The following is a 23,762-nucleotide window of genomic DNA, read 5'->3' as shown; positions in this document are numbered from 1 at the left end:
CGAATAAGGAAAATTTCTATAGCATCATAAATCTTTAAAATATGCCTTCTAATGTTACAAAAAAATCTAGGGAAGTAGATCTTGGACACCAGGTATGCAGGAGGGGATCCAGGCAGGTAGCGAAGAGGAGTCAGCGGATGGGGACCCATGTGAGGACATACCAGAGAATCTCCCAACAAAATGGGCCTCACTCTTTAGTGTCAAGCCATCTAGTAAGTCCCCTTTCCCTCTACTTAAGGTTTTGTTAGGTCTAGAAAAGGGTTCTTGCATGATTGCTATTCCAAACGAGATTGTTGACCACATCATTGCCTCTATGGCCTCAATGCTCCTCGGGAAGTTTATTGGTCTGAGACCAAATATTGATGTGCTTTGGGCCTACACTTTGAAAAAATGGAGCTTGAAAGGTCAGGTTAGTGTCACTACAATGGCTAAGGGTTTTCTCTCTTTTGAGTTCACCTGTCAAGAGGACATGGCTGACATTCTATGTAAAGGCCCTTGGAGCTTTGGGAGGGCCACCCTGGTGCTTTAAAAATGGTCGTCTAAACTAGACTTAAATGAATCCTTCTTTCAGCAAGCTCTAGTATGGGTCGGACTCCCTAAGCTGCCATTGGAGTTCTAGAATGAGGATATCTTTAAGGGAGTGGCAAGCTCTTTCAGAGAGCTTCTCTCCATTGACCCTATTACAACTTCTAAGAGTAGGCTGACCTATGCGAGGATCTATGTAGGTGTAAGGGAAGGGGATGATATGCCTGAAGTGGTATGTTTTTAGTCCAAACATGACACTCATATTAGCAAATGGACTATGAGAGTGTCCCTTTTGGGTGTTTTCATTGTCTTAAAATAGGTCATAAGGCTTTTCGGTGCCCGAAAGCTAAGATTGCTAAGAAGAAGAATCCTCCTTCTTCTTCTCAAATGAGGATGAAGAAAGTTTGGAAAAAGAAGCCCACTAAATAGGGCCAGAAGGGCCTTTCTCCAGGGACCCAAAAAGTAGTAGATGCTCCAAAGATGACTAACCAAGAGCCTTAGGGCATGGCAAGAAAAGAAGGGGAGTTATTCAAGTCAAGACCAAGTTCCTATTTACCTTTAGATGCCTCTCAACAGATTGAGGATGACCAGGTTGAGGAAAGGATCCTCATGCCTAGAGAAGCGGAAGGTAAGGTTGCCTCGTAGAAAAGTTTTCTGGAGTTTGGGATGGACAACTTTCCTAGCGAGGAAGAGCTTGAACTGGGTTCCACAGAGGAGGAAAAGGAAAGAGAAAATAAGGAAATTATCGTCTTTCAGTACCTAGAGGAAAACTTGGTTTCCACTAGAGAAGGAGCTACCAGAACAAGAAAAAATGAGGACTTGGTGAAAGATCTGGACCAAAGGGTAGATCTTCTTAGCACGCCAAAGAATGGTCACAAGGCTTCTAGATCCTTGAAGGTGAAAGATCTGGACCAAAGGGTAGATCTTCTAAGCACCCCAAAGAATGGTCACAAGGCTTCTAGATCCTTGAAGTTTGAAAAGAAGGGAGAGACACCCACGAAGAAACAAATTAGAGATTTGTCTATAGCTTCTCCTATGGTGATCGGGAGTAGCTACAAACTAGATGTGGGCTCTACTACCAAAGTAGGTAGAAAATTAGAGAGGGAGTCTAGAGAGGAGGAGACTAGAAGATGTTTGGAAAATGGGCACCAAAGCACTCTGAAGGATTTTCCTAAGAATAAAAAATGAAGATCATCTCATGGAACATTAGAAGCCTAAATGGTGCCCATAAATAGGAAATTATTAGGAATCTAATTAGAGACCAGAGACCTGACATTTTGATGATCCAAGAAACAAAAATGAAAAAGGATTCATTGATAAATATTAAGTTTAGTAACCTGATGAGCAGGGAGGCATTAGACTCTGATGGAGCCTCTGGGGGTCTGCTGACATTATTCAAGACCAAACTTTTTAGGGTGGAATCAGTCTTCAATGTAGGTAACATTCTTTTTTGTAAAGTGTTCCATATCCATTCCAATGAATTTTGGTTTTTTCTCAATATATATGCTCCCAATAACAAGAGAGATAGAAAGTCCCACTAGTCTAGAGCAGAAGGGCTGGTATAGAATAGCAACATCAAGAAAGGAATAATTATGGGAGACTTCAATACCCCTCTTCTAGACAAGGAGAAGAAGGGTGGTTTGCCCTAGGACTAGGATAGCAAGCATGACCTTTCTAACTTCATCAATGGATTGGCTTTTCTGGATCTAGGCCTAATGGGAGGTGACTTCACTTGGTCCAATAAATGCATAGGCAAGGATTATATTCGAGTTAGACTAGATAGAGCTCTCATTTCTCCTGATTGGCTATAGTCTTCCTCTTGCAAGTTAGCTCTTTTGCCTAGAGTTGGGTCTGACCACTCCCCTATCTTGCTCTCAATTTTTCCTTCTGATCCTTTTAGACCTCCTCCCTTCTATTTTGAGAAAAAGTGGACTTCCCACCCTAACCTTTTAGAAAGAATTAAGGTCTGGTGGAGTATAGAAGTGGAAGGCACTACTATGTTTAGGGTTGCTAACTCAACAATGTTAAAAGGATGGTAAAAGCTTGGAATAAGTCAGATTTCGATCATATATTCTCTCTTAAAGAGGATCTCTCTGAAAATCTCTCTTCTATCCAAGCCTCCATGCAGGAAAATGGGTATGATGCCTTGAATAGGGAAGAAGAGTTATCCATCTTGTCTGATTTACATGACATCATTAGCGAAGAGGAAAAGTTCTGGAGGCAAAGATCTAGAATCAATTGGCTCAAGGAAGGAGACCAAAACACAAAGTTTTTCCATTTAACTACTCTTAAACATAGAGCAAATAACAGGATTTCTGGCTTGAAGAAACACTAGTGTGTGCTGACAAAGGAAGAAGATATATCAAATGAAGTTGTTTCTTTTTTCTCCTCCCTACTATCTCGGGATCCTTTTCTCTCTAAAGTGGTCCAGGATGATATTGTTTCTTGTATTCCTTAGATCCTCTAACCGCACCATAATAATCTACTGTAGGCCATTGCTTTTGATTTTGAAGTAAGAGAAGCTCTTTTTTCTCTTTTGACAAATAAATTGCCTAGCCCTGATAGTTTTCCCACCTTCTTTTTCCAAATGTATTGGCCTATCATTATGAAGGATGTTGTGAAGGTGGTTCAAGAATTATTTGGAGCTAGAAGTATTCTGAAGGAAATAAACTCTACATTCTTAGTTATTATTCCCAAAGTGCCAGAAGCAGACACTTTGGATAAGTTCAAACCCATCAGTTTATGCAACTCCTTTTATAAAATCATCACGAAGGTGCTCACTTTGAGGCTGCTTAAGCTTCTCCCCCTAATTATTTCTTAGCAACAATCTAGTTTTGTTCCAGAAAGATAGATTTTAGATTCTATTATTATGGTGCATGAAGTGATTCACTCCATGGAAGTTGGAAAGAGAGAAGGGATGTTACTCAAACTAGACATGTCCAAAGCTTATGATCGGGTTGATTGGTCTTTTTTGGACTTGGTGTTGAAGGCTTTTGGATTTGATGTCAAATCATGTAAGCTAATCTCCCAGCTGGTCACCACTCCCTCTCTAGCTATATTAGTTAATGGTGTTAAAAATATTCAGGATAAGATAGGTTACTAAGAAGGGCAGGGGTGAATTAGTAACTTATAAAATTTTTAAACAATTCAGCATTTTAACCATTCATCATTCATTCAGCTAATCTACTGCATAAATGAAAGATTAAACATTCATTGCACATATAAACAAAGATTTGGTGACCCAGAAACCTTCCAAATAGAAAATAAAACTAGGGTGGGGATGATGCCTAGAAAACTTCAATACTACAGTATAAAGTTGGTCTATTAAGACTTACAATGATCACTTTTGGTGATCTTCCTTGTTAGGAGCAAGTAGGACTGCTAGATCCACCTTTTTAGAGGATTTACAAACATATAGTGAAGTATGCACTCTGTTAGGAGATTTACAAAAAGACTATTAAGTCTACCCTATTAAAGGATTTATAAATTGATTCACCTATTAGGATGAAGTAGTGGATCTACTTACAACTATTTTTTGATAAGATCCTTTTTGCATTGATCACCTAATGTGATAGATATAACTTTTTTGTTCCTATGTTGACCTTGTTGTATTCCTTTTACTCTACTGCTGATTTTCCTGTGAATATCACTCTCTTCATTTCATACACACATCATATTGCAAATTATATCATACATTACATATATACCCTTCCAATATTTATAATTTCAAGGTCGGCCAAAACACAAGTGAATAAAAAATTACTAAGTCGGCCTAATAGTAAATAACTCAGGTTCACTGAACTGACTCAGTGACCTTCTGATACTCAGCATCCACTACATTACTCGGCATCTTCATGCACTCGGTAGGAGTAGAGGCTCAGTTCATACTAGCCACACAACATTCCTTGGAACTTGGTAACCATTGGTGACTCGGTAGATATAGTGTCACTCGGTAGAAACTAACTTCTTCATTTACCTTGTTGTGCTCGGTGAACACTAAGTCCTTCATTTACCTTTTTTCACTTGGTAAACACTGAGTCCTTTTTTTACCTTTTTCACTCAGTAAACATTGAGTCGTTTGTTTACCTTTTTCACTTGGTAAACACTGCGACCTTTGTTTACCTTTTTCACTCAGTAAACATTGCTGAACTTCTCATTTACTTAGTATCCTCTAGAATGCTCGGTGAGAACTGTTTACCTATTGAACTTATAAGGTAACCACTGAATGCTTGGTATACACTGTAGACTAAGTGATGAGCTAGATAAGCATTCAAAATTGAATAAGTTTTTGCACTAATGACAAATATATCATAATTGCAACAATCTCTCCCTTTGGCATTATTGACAAAAACACTTATGAGCCAAAACTTATGTGCAAACTTTGACGTACTAATTTACATATATCTCCCCCATACAATATGCATAGAGTATTTAAAAGTATCTCTATCTTTACACATGGCTTCCTTATTTACATATATCTCCCCCTTTTTGACAATAATGCCAAATTACACAATATGTATTTACACAGAGACACCAAAATGAGAGATAAACTCAGAGTGTACCTTCAGAATAAGAGCCAAAGTCTTATCCCAATTTTCTTGCAAAATTGTGCAGGTGGAGAGTTCTATTTGAACTTCAGTTGAAAGTTCGATCACATGATCTCCAATTGAAAAATTGTTATCATGGATCAATGTTTTGGAGTAGATAATGTGTTTTTGCATTGTGTCCATGATAGGAAGGATCATATTCTGAATGTCAATCAAGGTAGACCTGATCCTTTTTTCCTCTCTCAACAATTTTGCCTACTTTTCTGACAAAAATCTGATTCTAAAATGATGGGATGAACTTGAATTGGGGTCAAGTTGCAACATTTGGGCATTGACCTTCATATCCTCATCAATTTTATTCCATTTTTCTTTGATCTCCTTGGTGTACTCGATAACATCACAAAGTTTGGCAAAAAGTGAAGTTACATTATTAAAAAAAATTTCAAGATTGGCCAAAATGATGGACAATTCTGCCTATTTTATTGCAATGTGCTCAAGAACATTATTATCAAATTTCCTTTTAGCCTTTTCAATCAATTTTTCTTGACCAGAGGTGTCCTCATTGAATTTATTTACAACCTCTTCTAACTGAATCAAAATGTGTTGAGTAGAATCTACTTCAACACCTATAGCATTTGTAATTATATTCTTGGTATTCTCAATTATTCTATATTCCTTATCCCTTTCAGATCTTAACTACTTCTGCGTAGCTTTCATCTCTATTAGTTGACTAGCATACCTCATCTCTTCAATGGTAGCATTTTCATAGTCAATATTTGGAATCACTATCTCTGTGTCTAAGTCAATATCTTTTAGAATTTCCTTTCTAGTGATGAGAAGTCTTAATGGATGCTTTTGTTTGAATTCTGTGATGACTGGTCTGACATTAGGAATAGACACAATAGTGGAGATGGAAGGACTAGCAGTAAAAATTGGGATAGGAGTTGAGGATTGAATGCCAATAGAAGTATTTACCAAATCAAAAATTGGAATACTTTCCAAAAATGATGATACACTTGGTAATTTAGTATCTAAACTAATTGGATTTGAAGTAGTTGCAAATAATGCTGACAAAATTTTAGAACAAGCTGGAACTGACAAAATTGTAGAACTTACTGTTATACTGATTGATGATGATGGAGCTGAGGAGGTTGGCTCGATAACTAAAGAAGTAACATTCAACTTGGTAGATGAAGTGCTTTGCACATCTATTTCAGATACCTAGAGCTGGGAGGAGGCTGGTGAAGATTGAGCAATTGATGTGGCAATTGTGCTCATAGTCTCACTTGTAGAAGCTATCTCCTTAATGGATGAAACTATTTTTGATGGAGAGTGAGGAAGGGATGCAATAACTGCTGCAAAAATTTTCACTGGATCATCTTCCTCCTTATCTTCCTCTTTAGCTTCTTCCTCCTTGTCTTCTTCCATTAGTGCATGCAACTCTCCTGGTGAGACAGTGATGGATAGAGTAACATTAACATCATCACTATCACTGCTATCATCATCCTTGACCTCAACTGGATCTTCACAAGGCTTTTGTAGATGATAGATATTCTTTCACATGTTTGTAGCATCATTTACAACATGCTCAATGTCTTTGATTAAAATCAAACAGGTGTGAAATCTGATCATCATTTTACCTTCATGTTTTTTCATTTCAGTCTTTATTTCTGCTCTAGTGAGACTTGGTTTGAGATTCTTCAGAGATGTCTTTTACCATTTGGGTGGCTGACTCCCATCTCAGTTGCAATCTCTCCAATAGTTCTTTTGAGATTTTGGAGGCAAGCTGGTCCAGGGAGTATTTCCATTTACCCATCTTGCTGAGTATCAGTTCCTCAATCTGCATTTTCTCAACATCTGTTCTTGTTTCAAATTTTAATGCCTTGAAATTTTTGATGCCAACTCCTTCTTCCAATTGTTTAATCCTTTCCTCAAATTTTGGTGCAGGCCTGACTAGTATAGGTTCTTGCTTACCTTTTCTAGTCCTTCTGGTGAATACCGTAGTAGGCTTCTTCTTAGGTTTGGTAATGATTACCTTACCTTTCTTCTTTGATGGTTCTTCTTCAGATTCTTGTTCTTCATTTTCTTCTTCTCTTCCTTCTTCTTCATCATCTCCTTCATCCTCACCTTTTCCTTCTGTTAACAGAAGAGGGCTGATAGTAGTTTTTAATTTGGCTATCTTCCTCTTACCTTTGCTTATGGCCTATGGTAGCTTGATTTCAAGCTCAATTCTGGCCTTTGCTTCATCATAAGTTCCAAAAATTGGTTGCCTTGGGTCTACTGGCTCATTTACCAGTGCTTCTATGATGTCTTTGGCTTCATCAATATTTACCTCATAGGGAAGAGGTTTCACCCATGCAACTCAGGGTCTGACTTCCTAAATGTATACATTGTCACAGTCAACCATAAAGCATACATCATCTCTGAAATCTTCAACTAGTTTTGGAGGGATTCAAAACCTGTTATTCATTCTTTCCTTGAAGTTTTTAAAATACTTATCCATGACTTTGTCAAAATTTTCACCCATCTCTACTGCAAACTCATTTATCTAATACAAAATTGGAATGTCTTTTCTCCATACGATAGTTCCTTTAGATAGAAAGAATTTTTGAACATAGAAAAATAAACAGATCAATAGAGAACCGAATTTACAAGGGTTATTCTTGGAAGTCCTTATACTATCCATATTTTTATTCAATTGTCTCAACAATACTTCTAACAGATCAAATTCAAGGTTTTTCTTTACAATTTTTAAGGCCAAATCCACAGCTTTGCAAGGTACACTGTTCAGTCGACTAGAGCTATAGATTTTGTGGGCAATTACATGAATGCCAAATCTTAGTTTGACATCTGATACAGTGTTGACCTTTAAACCTCTACCATCCCACTCAGTTAGGGTTTGCTTCTGTAACTCCTCTTGACCTAGGGTTCTGGTGGCTTTAGCTTTGCTGAGCATAGGGAGACCTGTACTTTTTTGAATCATGTTCTTTTTGATTAACACTAGCTACTTTGACCATAATTTCCCATTATGCACCTGAGTCAAAATATACCTGATCCATTTGGTTTGAAATTTTCTAGGCATATGCAAGATATGAGTCAAGCCTTTGGTTTCAAGATGCTTGAATTTGAGTTTCAGAGAGCCATTTACACTCATTTCACCTAAGGTATTATCCATTTCTAGGTTTCCAATTTCTTGAATAGAACATTTGAAATGAGTATGAATATCATTGATAAGAAGTACCTTAGGTGGAATTTGTGATTGAGCTCCATTTGGGTCGAGTGATTTTGCAATGGTCGAAATAATTTTGAAATAGGGTGCATTCCATTCTATACCCTTTACTAGCATTTTTGAACCCCTCTTCGCCTTGGTGCTATTGGTGCTTGCAGATGCCATAGCTAATCGATAAGTATAAGAAAATCTTGAACAAATTTTTCGCTTGAGAGAGGAGAATGTAGGGTATGCAGAAGGGGAAGTGTGGGTCAATGATAGGAGGAAAGCTTCGATAAAATTTAATGTCAAGACTTCAAAGATGGGCATCTTCAGGGAGGCCATGAATCCCCAAATCCTCGTGGAAAATCAAGAGGAATAGTGGCTGGAAGAACTCATTGACCCGATGATAGTGGCTATTTTGGATAGAGCCAGGGAGATAGGGATGAACCTCTTGAATAATTCTCGTAACAACATGATTGATAATTTTAGATCAATCAAATTCTTTTTCCATGAGTTAGAGGAGGTCAAAGAATAGGTGAGACATATTGAGGCAACAAGGAATGGGATGGATGCTAACAGGAGGACAAATTCGGCTGATAAGCTCAGTCTGGTGGAAAGAAGGATACACAACTTGGAGAACTACAACCACAACCTTGTGAATCAAATGTTCTCTTTGTTAACCTCCATTAACAACGACACTATCTCTCTTACAGGATAGATCAAAGACAAAGAAATGTAGGATGATGAGGAAGGAAAAGATAGGGATGAAGCCAGAATGGAGGACAACTCTACAAAGAACAACACCATTCCTGATCAGGACTAGGGGGACCAAAGGGCGCAAAGTGCGCAATAGCTGGAAGTGGAGGAGAATCAACTAGCCTTCAAGGTTGCACAGGTTATTCAAGAGCTGGAGTGAAAGAGTGAGGAATAACTCTCGCTTGTTCTTTTGTTTTTCTTTTTCTTTTGGCTTTCTTTTTGGCTTGAGGCCATGGTATTACTTGTCTTTTTTCCTGGTCTTTTCTTAGAACTCTACTTTTTGGCTGGGCTTTATGATTATTTTCAGCCTTTGAACTTATACTTTTTTGGCTAGGCTTTCACGCTTATTACCAGCCTTATATGTTTTAACTTTTGGGTTTCAGGATCCCTGTAAAACATGTTTATCTAATCAAAAACATCTTAATTTTATAATTTTCTAGGCCCCCATCATAACATCTTATACCATGTTTCTTACCTCCTTGATCTTACACCAACTTCACCTTTCCTAACATTAGAGCTCTTTAAACTTTACTTTGGTTGCCATGTCATGTGCACTAAAATTTAATCAAGTTCCTATAGCAAAATTGTGCCTACCATCAATCTAGGGGAGATTTGATGATACCAATCACCCAACATCTTTTCTGAGTGCAAATCCACATGGCTCATGATACAATACCAACTTTTCCATGTTGGTGGGGCTCTTTATGATAAGTCGTCTCTATGGAACTATCTTTTAATCAAATCCCACCTCATTATAATTTCACAGGGGGTTGCCATGTTGCTACTAACAAAGTTCTCACAAGTTTTGGCAGCGAGATAGTGACCAGCATGACTCTTCAGAAATATGGCATCATGAAAAGAAAAAATAACACATTCTTTCCTTGATACCTCCTTTACTACAACTAACACTTTTGACATACCATCATGCTACCAATTTCATCAATAGAAATTAAAATCTTGGTGCCCATCTTTGGAGTTGTTCCCACCATGTTTTTTTATGGTGGTAACTATGTCATGTGTGATAAAAGAACTTGTAACTTCTGGTTGCAACATAGCAACCATTGGGTACCTACAAGAAGTTGGGTCATAATTTCATGAAAGTCAAATTCATGGTATTGTACTTCTTAGAAATAGGTACTCAATTATTGAAAAGTGGATCGAGTGCCTGAACCACTTAAAAATTAGGTCAATTTGTAAAATATCGGGTATCCGATTCTTAAAACTTACAACTACCCTATTTCATACATTTTGGGGGTCATTTTCACATCTAGAAAATGGGAGCATAATTTGAGAGCGATACGAGAGCCCATTTTTTACCTCTACCGACTGCCCCCTACTGCTATTTTTTGATATACCAGGTATTTTAATTTGTTTTGTACTATTTTACTTAATTATTTTTGGTTTTACATTTTATATGTATGTCAATTTATTATTTTTTTCAAATTTAATATATGTAAAATTGTAAATTTACATTTTTAATGAGTATTATCTTATCTATTAATTTAAATAATAGTTTTGTAGATGTTCCTTTAAAAATTATTATTTTAGATGTTTTTAAATGTATTTAATTTATGTATTTATTACAATGTTGAATGATTAGATTAGATGTAAATTCATTGTTTAAATATTTAATTACAAATAAATATTGATTTCAAATAACTAGTGATTAATTATCTAGATTATTTTGCAAACTATATAACAAAGAAAGTATTTAAACTAACTCTAACCTTGACCTAACCATATAGTTGTGTACAAAAAAACTCTAAACATATAACTAAGTATTTAATCATGTAACACTCCACCAAGGGATCCAAACACAAAACTTATCATTTAATGATTTTACTTATTGTATTGTACTTTGTTTCATGGATTGAAAATGGATGATGTAAACTATTTTATAAATGTATATTCTTTCAACGTTTCATACCCTATGACATGTACAGTGGATGATTGTGCATTCCGAATTAATTTTCCAAGTGGCATTTGGAACAAATGTATATTATTTAAATGGATTGAACTCAAGTAGTCATTCTTTCATGTGGATGTGTTATTTATTTTATTTCTAGTACTTATAATTATTTAAAAATGAAATGTAAATGTCCTCGTTAAGGAATGTAATCTCTTATGTTTTTTATGTAAATTATTGTACATGTTATTTCTTGCTTAGTAAAACCTTAGATTAGTTCTTTGGATCCCTTGGCTGGGCGTCATTTAAGATTAACTATAATCCCAATTTTAACCAAAACTCTAATCATAACTCTTACTATTATCCTAACCATAATCTTGATTTGCTAAAACCTACACCCTAATATATAAATAATTGAATAACTATCCTAAGAACCAAGTACTAATTATAAATGTGAAACCATAATTGTAACCTCAAATGATAAACTATTATCCTAGAGGAGCATCATATCTACATCTACATGTCATATGAATCTAAAAACATTTAAATATCTAATTACATCATTTATTGCATAGGAAGGATTAAATTTTTTCATTATATTATCCATGCATATCATATCAAGAGAATCATATAGAGACATGTCATTTACTACATCCATCATAGATAATCAAGAAGGGTACTTAGGTAAATTATATATAACACGATATTATAAGAAAAGAAAAACACCATATAGGAGCATCTCATGTATAAACTAGAAAAATTGATCATGACACATGTAGTGAGATCAAATAATATTTGTAATCATCACATATACTATCAATGTATGGGGGTGATATAAGTAAAATATAAAAAAATGAGTGATATTGGAGCATTATCAATATCAAGGTCTCAAAATGACACAAAGATAATGATATATCATAAAAAAATTAGAAGAGAAGAAGGAATCAAGAATCTAATTAAATAACCCTCCCTCACCATCAAGAGGTGGAGGTGGAACATCAATGCGAGTAGGAGGGACTATACACCCTTGGATGCCTAAGAATATATAGAGAAGTGAATAATTTGTCTTTCCACTAGAATAGTTGTTGAGAATTCATCATAATAGTAAGCCTCTCTAGAGTTATGATAAGTGGCCTCACCCTATGTAATCCTTAGTTGAGAATTTAGCTTTGCATGTCATGATCAATTACCATGCTAGCTCAGATGACCATCTATGTCTAGGCTATCACTTGGTACTGTGATACTCTCAATATTCTCTAGATTCTCCTAATGACATCTTCTTATGTGGGATCTCCTTTGGCTTCCTACTCTAGAGGCCCATGATAAAACATCAATAATTTAATATAAAAAATCAATTTTAAAAAAGGGGCATTGATTCATTAATTAATCCTAACATAATTAATCAAATCAAGTTTTTAAATCCTATGGCTAGAACTATTAATTAAATGAATTAATTAAAATGATCAATTATCCATATAATCACTAATGGAAAATGAAATTAATTCCCACCAATAAAGCTTAATCATGTATTGATCAATCAAGGATTCAACCTCCCCGACCCATGGAGAATGAATCCAAACCATTGAACTCCTAGAGATTTCTATAAATGTGCCATCAACTCAAGCTTTTGAGATATCTACATTTTTTGTAATAAGGTTATGCAAATCATTCTAGGTTATTTGCAAGTGCTTCTAAGTGAATTATGGACATTTGAGAGCTAATCCATGTATTACAAGATCATAATCTCATTACATTTATAGATTTCTAGCATCATGTAAGGTTTATTTAGTGTTACTTGAGTTCATGATTACATCCATTTTATGATTACATGCACCTAATTTACAGAATATTAAACCTTGACATTAAGTTTTAAATTCTAATTATTTCAAGTCTAACCCCGATCCTAAACCTTTATATCCTAAATTCTTAACCCTTAGACTAACTAAGTTATGGACTAAACGTTAAATCTTCTATCTATGTATCTTCATATATACTTCTATCTACCTCTATATCAAATAATATATCTCAAATTCTTTAAATTCAATATACTATAATATTCACTATTTAAAATCAAATAATATATCTTAAATTCACTTGGGAATTGAAATCATTTTTAAAAATAAAAATATAGAACAACAACCAACTTATTGAACATATAAGAATTTCTCATTCTTTAATTTTTTTAGTGCAATTACTTTCCCATTCTTCTTTGATGAATCCAAAAGTATAATAATTCTTCAACATGCAATTACTTTCCTTTTCCAATCCATTTTTCAAGAGTGTGATCAATTTATCTTATGAAAAGGCCTAATAATCTTTAGGAGACTAATCTCGTGTCAATATGGAAAGTGGAAAAGATTTCCAATCCTTGGAAGTTGTCAAGAGTGCACAAGACTATATCAAGGTGCATTTTGTAGTCATTTAAGTTAGGAATATAAATATGAACATGCTAGTTGGTCATTATGGAGAAAATGGAAGAGTGAGAGGAAATAAGGTAATGAGTCCACCTCAACATCTTCCAAAGGGAGATCATTGTCATTGGTATTATTTTCAATAAAATTAGCAATATTATTAGTTTCATGATAAAAAAGTTTAATATTGTATTGAGATAATTTATGGGGATGAAAAGGAACTTCATCCAAATAATATTAAAACTTCTAAGAATAATTTATTGTATTAAAAAGTGCATGATAAATGACCATATAATCCCCCTTGATGATAAATATTTGATATATGATGTAAGAGAAGATGAAATATCTAAGATTAAAGCTTCTATTTTATCCACATTATTAGAAATTAACTACATGAAGTTTATTGGAAATGACTTTAATGATTGAGCTAGATAAATCCATTTTTACAAGATGATCACAAGACAAACTAAGATCAACCCTAAAATAATCATCAAAAAACTTATAATTCCCTACTGGGGAAGGAGACCAAACAACTTGGGCCAAAGATTCATACTTATTAACTTGTTTTCTAGACCATTAAGAAGGGTTGGATTTTAAAGAGGCAAATTTTTGTGATTAAAGTTATCTTAATGTCTGGATGTCTTAGGATGATTAATATTTTCATATACATATGTCATGAAAACCTTAGAGATATATTGCCCAATCCTATTAATGACATTAGATATTGTTCATGATATTTTCCTAAAGAAACTTATTGTTTCTCTTGAGCCAAATATTCCAAATAACTATGGAGGGAATTATCTCCCAAATAGAAACAACAAATGACACCTTATACAAAAATGGTCAACTCTTAAATAATTACATAAAGCGAGTTGCCATAGCTGATGACCACCCAAACTTAAAACTAATTAGTAGTAGTTGTCCATTGAGAAGGGGAAATGTAAGAAAAAATTATTCAAGAATTCCATAAAGTAACCACCAAAATTAGGCATACAATGCCCATAGTAATCTAGAGGGCTACAAGTCAACATGATTCATCACCATGTTGGACACACAATGAGGTTTTATTATATACTTCTTCGAATGTTATTAGATCAAAACAAGTTCATTTTCTAGAGGGTATAAAATGACCATGTTATCTCATTCAATTCTAATTCTAAGGTACATGTAAGCTCATAAGGAAATTATAGGACATGAAAACCATAAACATAACAAAATTTTAAACCATAACCTTGCCATAATCTTAACTTTGTTTGATCTTGAGATGAACATATAATGCATAATGAGAATAAAATCCACCAGTGTCACCAAATAAGTGTACATGAAAGCAATTAGCTAGGTGGCTCCTATTTTTAGAAAAGAAACCTTGAAGAAACCTATATAGTTTTTATGGAGTATTATTTTATGATTAGATCTAAATTTGGTATTTAATGTTCAATTAGACTTAAGTATTTAACTTTATTTATTTAATTGATATGATTTTAAATTTTTGCACATTTATATTTAATTGATATTTTAGATTTAAATTTTATTAAATAGTAATTTTGTCATTTTTTATGTTGTTTAAACATATATGTAGATTATATTTGATGGACCCACCACTACCGCCTCCCGCTCCCCCACCCTCACCTCCACCCCCTCCATCTCCACCTCCACCCCCCACCTCCACCACCCACCACATATGAGCTTTGTGAAAGCATGAAGTGTAACCTTAATGACCTCATGCATGATACTGAGGCTATCTGACATGAGACCCACCCCCCTCCCCACCTACTACACCTTGCAAATATCATGCAAGGCATCATTCACTCCATAAAACATTTAGATTCTAATATTGATTCATTCAGATTATGGAGGCAAACCATGCATGCCTTCTATTCTGATAGCTTATCATATAGAGAGGTTCATAACCTCAATATAGGTAAAGGAAATTTTAAAAGCTATTATCTAAAACCTAAGATGAGTGAGGATATTAATGAGAAGAAGCCTCACATTTTTGTTAGGTGGTGCACACATCCACCTAGAGCAGCACATTTTTGGGAGTGGTGGTGGATGGTATTTGACCATTCACCACATACTAATCATGAGGTGCCCATGTACTTCCTTAGGAAGCTATGGGTTGAGTTTGAATTGGGTTTGAAACCCAATTATTTTGATATGAAAGCATTTTAGGGGGTTGGTGGAGGGATGCCTCATGATAGGCCTGGGGAAAAGTTGAGTGATAGAATGAGAAATTGCAGGCAAGCTTAGCCTCTTGTACCTCTTCCTGCACTTGTTGTACTAGCTCCATACCATCATTGAGTAGTTTCATCTAATCTTACCTCTTTGAGTGCCCTTTTAGGAAATTTAGTACAACAGTGGATGTAGGTGAGACATGTTTGTCCACTTGGACATATTTGTACTAGCTATGGAGGCATATGCATAGGCCCCCAAAGCGATATTGATGTAGCACATGATGACCATTATGCTAAGGTTGCTGATTTTGATGATGACATATACATTTTCCATGGTGATGGTAGTGATGAGATTGATGTGTCATCATTTGTTCACCTCATGCAGCAAGGATAGCTGGGAGAGAGTCAAAAATAGTAGGTAAAATTTTAATTTTAATTTAAATATAAAGTACACATAATTATTTACTTTCTACATACATGTGTAATTGTATTAACCATATTAATTTATACTTTTGAAATAACAGAGGATGGATGATACTATTCCTCCTAGGAGGCAGTATAGTCTTTTTTTGAGACCTACAGACATTGGTATCCCTCATACGATATGCACTTTGAATTATGCTATAAAAATGTACATTCAAACTCAAATTTAATAACATGTGCTCATATGTTCTTTTTATCTAATTTTGTAGGGATTGTCCACAGCTACATAGTTTGATATCAGTAAAAGTCTTGCTCTAGTTACCACTAAGGCACAACTTCAAATACATATGGTATGAACTTTTGACTGAAGAAAAATAATTTGTACTATTTTTATGTATGCACATTTTTATTAACTTATAATCTGAAAAATTTTGGCTCATGTATACATATTTTATGTGTTTTGATTTGACAAACAGGAGATAGACCGTACTCATCTATACAAGCCTCAATATAGTCTATTTTTGACTTCATCTTACAATTATCATGCTAGCATACCTATAGACACATCTGTGACATTGGCTAGTACTCAGGTATTATATATATATATATATATATATATATATATATATATATATATATACATGTTAAATTTATAGTGTATAAAAAATGTAGTGTACATATTATGTACCTTTTAGTTTGCATACTTTGTAATTATTCATGTATATATAATTTTGACTCACCATTTATGTATCCATAATTTTAGGACTATGTCACCATGAGTGTTGCTGAGAGCACAAAACTTAGCTAGATGGAGGTACCTACATCATCCTTTGAGGTCAGTATTGTGATTTATCTACATAATGTATAGTTCATTATGCTCTAAAATCAAATTTAAAAAAATGTATGTATTGTAAATTACAAGACCTCACTACTACTACATTTGATAGTTTTCATAGTGTGCCTCCTCCTATTACTGAGGGAAACCCATCTCATGTGGTATTTATTTTATTATGTAGTGAATATTTAATTTATTTGGAAGCTTGATTTTGAAACCCATTTCAATTAAACATGTACATGATGAAAAGTGCCTCATGTTACATAGGGTGATCCATCTACTTCATAAGATGTCCCACATGATGAGATAACTCATATTACATAGGATGATCCATCCGAGTCCTCTTTGCATGGAGTAAAGAGGACATTTGATCAGATAGATTAGGTCTTGTTGGCACCTATAGATTATGTTTTTATGACACATATTGTATATTTTGATACACTTTGTGTTAGGACAATTAAAACTATATTATATATGTATTTTTTAACCTCATAGATCATGTTATGATGTATGTTAGACCATGTACTATTTTTTTACAACTTCTTATCATGCTTGTGTATGTGGTATATATTATTATGTTTCATCATGTTTTAAGTATTCACACCATTTTATTTATTGCAACATATTTTATTCATGAACATATGACACATTTTGTAAGTATATATGCTAGATGAACAATAATTTTAACTATTTATAGAGCATTAGTATTGATATAAAAAAGCTTATTGGATAAATATCACATCAAATTTATGCATTGAGATTCATACAAATAAAATTGACCTATTATTAAATAAATATTTTTCATCCTAAAAATTTAAATTTATAAAATTTAGGTAAAGATTGAATATTTTTTTATGAAATTGTGGATGGTACCCTTCCTTTCACACATTATGAACCCTTATGATACATTACAATCATTAACATCTCATTTGTGTGTCCTATCATAGTTAATGTGTTCTAAGGGTTCCTAATAGGCCCTAAGATGTCCTAGGACCACTAAGAACCCATTATGACCCTTCATGATTTATTAAGACCACTTAGGAACTATTATAATGCCTTTGGACATTAGGACCTAGTAGGACTCCCTAAGTCCTATTAACACACATATGAATCAGAGTACGTAGAAATGTATCATAAGGAGTCCTTATGTGTTTTATGTTAATGTAAGACTAATTATTATGTACTAAGACATGTTAAGACCTATTAGAACCTGTAGCATATATTAGGATTGAGTAAGACTCTCTAGGTCCCCTTAATGTAAATATGGATCTAATTACCTATAAATGTATCATAAGAGGCTCTTATGTGTTGTTTGGTAATGTAAGACTTATTATTACCTAATAAGACCTATTATATCCTAATAATACATATTAAGACTTATTAGAACCTATAAAAAATATTATGACCTATTAGGACTCCTATGTCCCCTTACGACACACATGTATGGATAACATACCTAAAATTAATATAAAATTAGGACCTAAAGTACTAATCCTAATTGACATAATTTTAACTATTTATAGAGCATTAGTACTAATATCAAAAAGATTATTGGATAAATATCACATAAAATTGAGGTAATTTTAATGTGTCCTAATTGGTCCTAATATATTCTAAGGTTTTTTAATGGGTCCTGGGGCCATTTACAATCCATTATGACCCTTTATGATACATTAGAATCATTACCATCCCATTTGTGTGTCTTATTATAGTTAATGTGTTCTAAGGAATCCTAATAGACCTTAAGATGTCCTAGGACCACTAAGAACCCATTATGACCCTTCATGATATATTAAGACCATAGTTTAAAATCCAAGAGGAAACATTAGGACTGATTACAACCACTTAGGAACTATTGTAATGCGTTTGGACATAGTAGTGTATCATATGGTGGTGAATGTGTTCAAAGGGGTTATAATTTTTTCTTATGAGTCCTAATGGCCCCTAATGAATTATAAGGGTTCCTAATGGGTTCTAAAAGGTCATGGGATCACTTAAAATACATTAGAACCCCTTAAGACACATTATGACCCATTAGGGCATATTATAACCCATTAGTGTGTCTTAAATGCCCGTTAAGATTATCTAAGAGGCATTAATGGATTTTTATATGTTTTAAATGGTCATAATGTGCACCCCAAAACAATTTTAATTGCTTTCAAACCACTAGGACCAATCATGATCCATTGTAAGATATTAGGATCACTTAGGACACATTACTATGTCTTGCAATGGTTAACATGTTATAAGAGGTTTTAATGGGGTCTAATGGGTCCTAAAGTGTGTGAGTGAATCCTAATGTGTCCTAATGAGACCTAATGTGTACTAATGGGTCCTAAAAATCCCTAATGTCCCTTTAGAACATATGATTAATATGACTATAAAGGCTCATAATGGGTCATATTGGTTCTTAGGTTGTTGTAATTAGTCTCAAGGATTCCTAGAACCACTTAGGACCCACTAAAACTCCTTAGGAAAAAATAGGATTGAATAGGACACATTACAACCCTAAAGTGTATCCTATGATGATTATTGCGTTCTAAGGGTTCATAAAGTGTGTTAATGGTATGAATGGGTTCCAAGGAGTCATAATGGGTCCTAAGGTTTCTTATGACCACATATGACCCATCAAAACCTCTTGGAAATATTAGAATGTACTAGGACACATTAGAAAAGATTAATTTTAGGACTATAATTATAACTAATGTGTTGTAAGGGGTCCTAAGAGGTGCTAATTTGTCCTAAGGTTTCATAATGGGACTCCTTTTTGATAAATTACAAGCACTTATAACCCTCCCCATATCCTTCCCTCCTTCTCTCTCCCTCTCTTCCTCCTTCCCTCTCTCTCACTTAACATGGTTAACATGGTTAAACATACATATAAATTATCAACATAACAATAGCTTATAATCAATACAATGAGTAATGATCTTTAAATTATCATGTACAAGTGAAGGGTTATTAATTACAATCAATAGTAATTTGAAATGTCAAACAAACATTAATTTAAACATGTTTGAATGTAAAAGTAATGAAAAAAATATGAGGCCATTACTTAAATTGACAATTAATTTATAATATCAAGTGCACACCTTTAACTTTCAAATAGAAGGAAACTCCTATTTTTTAATTTGTTTGTACAATATATTTAAAAATATATGTAAGATAATGTCAATGATAAATATATAGAATCACGAACTCAAAATATAAAATTGGTTCAACACATCTCTTCACATGAGGTCCTATAAAATAAAATTGTAAAACAAAAACACATGTTAATAAATGGATAATTTAATATGAGGTAGCTGAACTATGTAAATATATGTGTAAATTCTATGTACTCACTATGTGGAATTGCACAAGATGTTGATACATGATCCATTTTAACACTTAAATTTGCATAAGTTGTAATTGAGACCTGAATAAGAGGAATATATATAAGTACATATATCAAAATACATACATGTAATTAAATTATATAAGTACATATATAAAAATAACACAATAAAGAAAAAACTTACGTGTGTTTGATTTAAATGTAGTCATCCCACTATACCATCTGCATCCTCTCTCTTTTGAATTGCATCTATGATTGTCTTGTGCTCGTCCATTGAAATTTTCCATAATACCTTATTGGTGGGTCTCCCTTTGTATCTTTCTAATTTGATATTCATTGCCACAACCAAATGAGAATAGTGTAAAATCTTCTTTTCAGTTTGGTAGTCTTCAAATGCTGGTAAACCATTTCTTCTTGTTAGCTATCTACATAGCTAGGTACGAGCTACAATGACAGACCCAACTAGATAATCAAAACCATCATCGTCTACTTGATGACATATCAATTTTTTCTTATGTTCCACACATCTAGCAAGCCAATACTCAATCTATTCATCATTATTACTAGGTGCGATAAAAACATAAACATGTCCTACAAGATAAGATAAAGTATAGAAATACTTTAATCACATGAGTACATATGTAAATTATATAAATTGAAGCATGATATCACAAAAAAATCTAATTAAATTGTGCATACTAGGTTCTATGAGGTCTGAAATATGATCATAGTCTTATGATGCAAAAGTAACATTTTTTCTTTCATTTACTATATCATCTTCAAAATGTGTGTCAGTAGGTGGTAATGATCTTTGTTGCCAATCTTCAACCCATTTTGTATTCTCACATTCTTTCCATTCACCTACAAGATAAAATTGACAAAAATAAGCAAGCTCCCTTGTCCATATAGTCGAAGTGTTAGAATCTAAACTCCTAAATGAATGCCATTTAGCTGACCCACTAATTGTATCATAGTCATATCTTGAAAGGATATTCTTTTCTTCAACTAGGTAGAAGAAATGTTTGATTGTAGAGTTTTGACTTGATCTCATGTATAAATATTTATTACACCATTCAACAATCTCATGTGCATTTCTAAATTTAGCTTTTTCCTCAAATTTTAATTGCTCTCTAATAAGGGCTCTCTTCATGCATGCACTAGCACCATCATGTTCTCATTTACCATGTTCAGCCTCAAAAAAACTCCACACATGTTGGATGTTAGTTTGCCTATGTGTCCTACTCAACCAATAGAACATTCTAGCATTCTTGAATTGTCCTATACAATTATCTGACCATATCCAATGTTTTGTCATTTGAATTTTTCTCTCTTCTAAATTATCATAAAAGACCTTGAAACAATATTGGACAAACTTAGATGAATGGAGTTTATTGATGGGGACACAACCCAAGAACAGAATGGAATCAACAGAAAAGGGAAAATTATATTAACTGAGAAAATAAGCTAGTACAAATAGTGCAGAGAAAATAAACTTCAAAACATGCCCTAAGGGCTTACAATAGCATAAATCTGGAGATAATTTCTCCTTATGGCACCTCCTCTCAAACTCCACTTCGAACTGCCTTTTACAATGCCAAAAATCTCCTTAAATAGACCTTTGAGGGTTAAGGACTAGGAGTACATTCTAGAAAGTGCTAGTAAGCATCCACCGACCAAATAGAAGGTTCCAAAAGTGGTGTTAGAAGTCGGTGCAAATCTAGAAGAATCCAGAAATGGTAACCGAACTTTCGGGAGGCATAACTTTTGAACTGTAGCTTCGATTGATGAACAGTTTACATTTTTGGAAAGCTCTTGAAGCACTCTATAGCCCTATGGAAAAGATTCACTCATCCCCCATTTTTTGGCTAATTTTGAGGTCATTTAATGCCCCTAACCTAACTTTGAAGCATTCTTAAGACGTCTCCAAAACCTGAAAAACTGCCATAACTTTCAAACCGTCGGGCCTTTTGACCTGATTCTTTTTTTGGAATGCTCTAAATCACAATTACATTCATCTGGCCAATTCACACCTTCTAGGTCACCAAAATGATGGCCAAATTGCATGCTCCTATTTTTTTGGGATTTTCAAACACACTGATAGTGGAACTGTGAGAGTTGGAACCTTTATTTGACCCAAATGGGTATCCAAAAATGTAAAGACATGAAATAGAAACTAAGTCTAAGTACATTTTTTTGGGTGACACAGGATTGCCCATATACCTCTGGATGCTCCTGCATCAGACACCCATGGTAGATTGAAAAGTGACCCTATCACTTTATGGATGGTAGAGGAAATCCCAAATGGGAAACCTCAGCTGCTGAAATCCAAGTTGAGTCCTCGATAGGTCATCCTTTCCATTTGATCAAATACTCTTCATACTACTTGTTTCTAGTACTCCTACCCACATGATGATCTAGAATGTCTTCTATCTCCTCCTTCTTAGAAGCAGGAATTGGACATGGCTCTAACACTAACTCATCATCTACACCATCATCATGATACTCTGTTAAATCTGCAATGTTGAAAATGGGAGAAATGTGAATACCATCTGGCAGCTCCACTTCATATGCATTTCTTGAGTCATATTTCTTCAAAATTTTGCAAGGACCAAATTTTTTCATTTTCAGTTTATTGTAAGTACTGGCTGGAAATCTTTCTTTTCGTAAGTGCACCATGACTAGATCCCCTACTTGGAATTCCTTATGTCTTCTCCTTTGATCAGCCCTAGCTTTATATTCTTGATTCATCTTGGTAATGTGTGCTTGAACCTCCTCATGTAGACGCTTGATATGTTTAGCAAATTATTCTGCTTCAACACTTGTCCTCTCCCCTTGTTCTATCTTCCTCAGCTCTGGTGTAGTCCTTGGGCTACTCCCATATACAATTTGGAATGGTGATTTTCTAGTACTCCTATTTACGGAGTTATTATAAGAAAACTCTGCCTATGGTAGAATACAATCCCATCCCTTGGGCTTATCCCCAACTAAACATCTCAGCAAATTGCCCAAACTTCTATTTACCACTTTTGTTTGACCATCAGTCTGTGGGTGATGCGTGGAACTGAATTTTAGGTCTTTTCTCAACTTCTTCAACAATGTCCTCCAGAAATACCCCACAAATTTAGTATCTCTGTCAGAAACTATACTCCTTGGAAGACCATGTAGTCTTACCAGCTCTTTGAAAAACAAGTCTGCAATATGGACAACATCATGAGTTTTGTGGCATGGAATGAAATGTGCCATTTTGGAGAACCTATCAACCACCACGAATATTGAGTCATTACCCCTTTGTGTCCTTGGCAATCCAAGAACAAAATCCATACTTATGTCCTCCCATGGCCTTGATGGAACATGCAATGGCTGATATAGGCCAGTGTTGTGACTAAACCCCTTGGCAACTTGACAAACCTGGCAACTCTATACAAACTTCTTCACATCCTATGAAATTTGAGGCCAAAAATAATGTTCTCTAAGAATGGAAATGGTCTTATCTCGACCAAAATGTGCTGACATCCCTCCGCTATGTTTCTCCTTAATCAGATTTTCCCTCATGGAACTCCTTGGAATGCACAATTGACTACCTTTGAACAACATGCCATCCTGAATCAAATAGTCTAACCACTTGGTTCTATCTACA

At 34.3% G+C, this 23,762-nt stretch overlaps 1 pseudogene; it reads left to right on the top strand.

Moving 5' to 3' along the window:
* The first annotated feature begins 1,191 nt into the window (after nt 1–1,191).
* Nucleotides 1,192–23,762, top strand: part of LOC149572972 (uncharacterized) — a 42,307-nt pseudogene continuing 19,736 nt past the window's right edge.

This window comes from Cupressus sempervirens, chromosome 2, assembly GCF_028749045.1.
Source record: "Cupressus sempervirens isolate cs-2001-9-10 chromosome 2, ASM2874904v1, whole genome shotgun sequence".
Classification (NCBI taxonomy): Eukaryota; Viridiplantae; Streptophyta; class Pinopsida; order Cupressales; family Cupressaceae; genus Cupressus; species Cupressus sempervirens.
The sequence above is the reverse complement of the archived record's forward strand: the minus strand, read 5'-3'. Positions and strand labels throughout refer to the sequence as shown.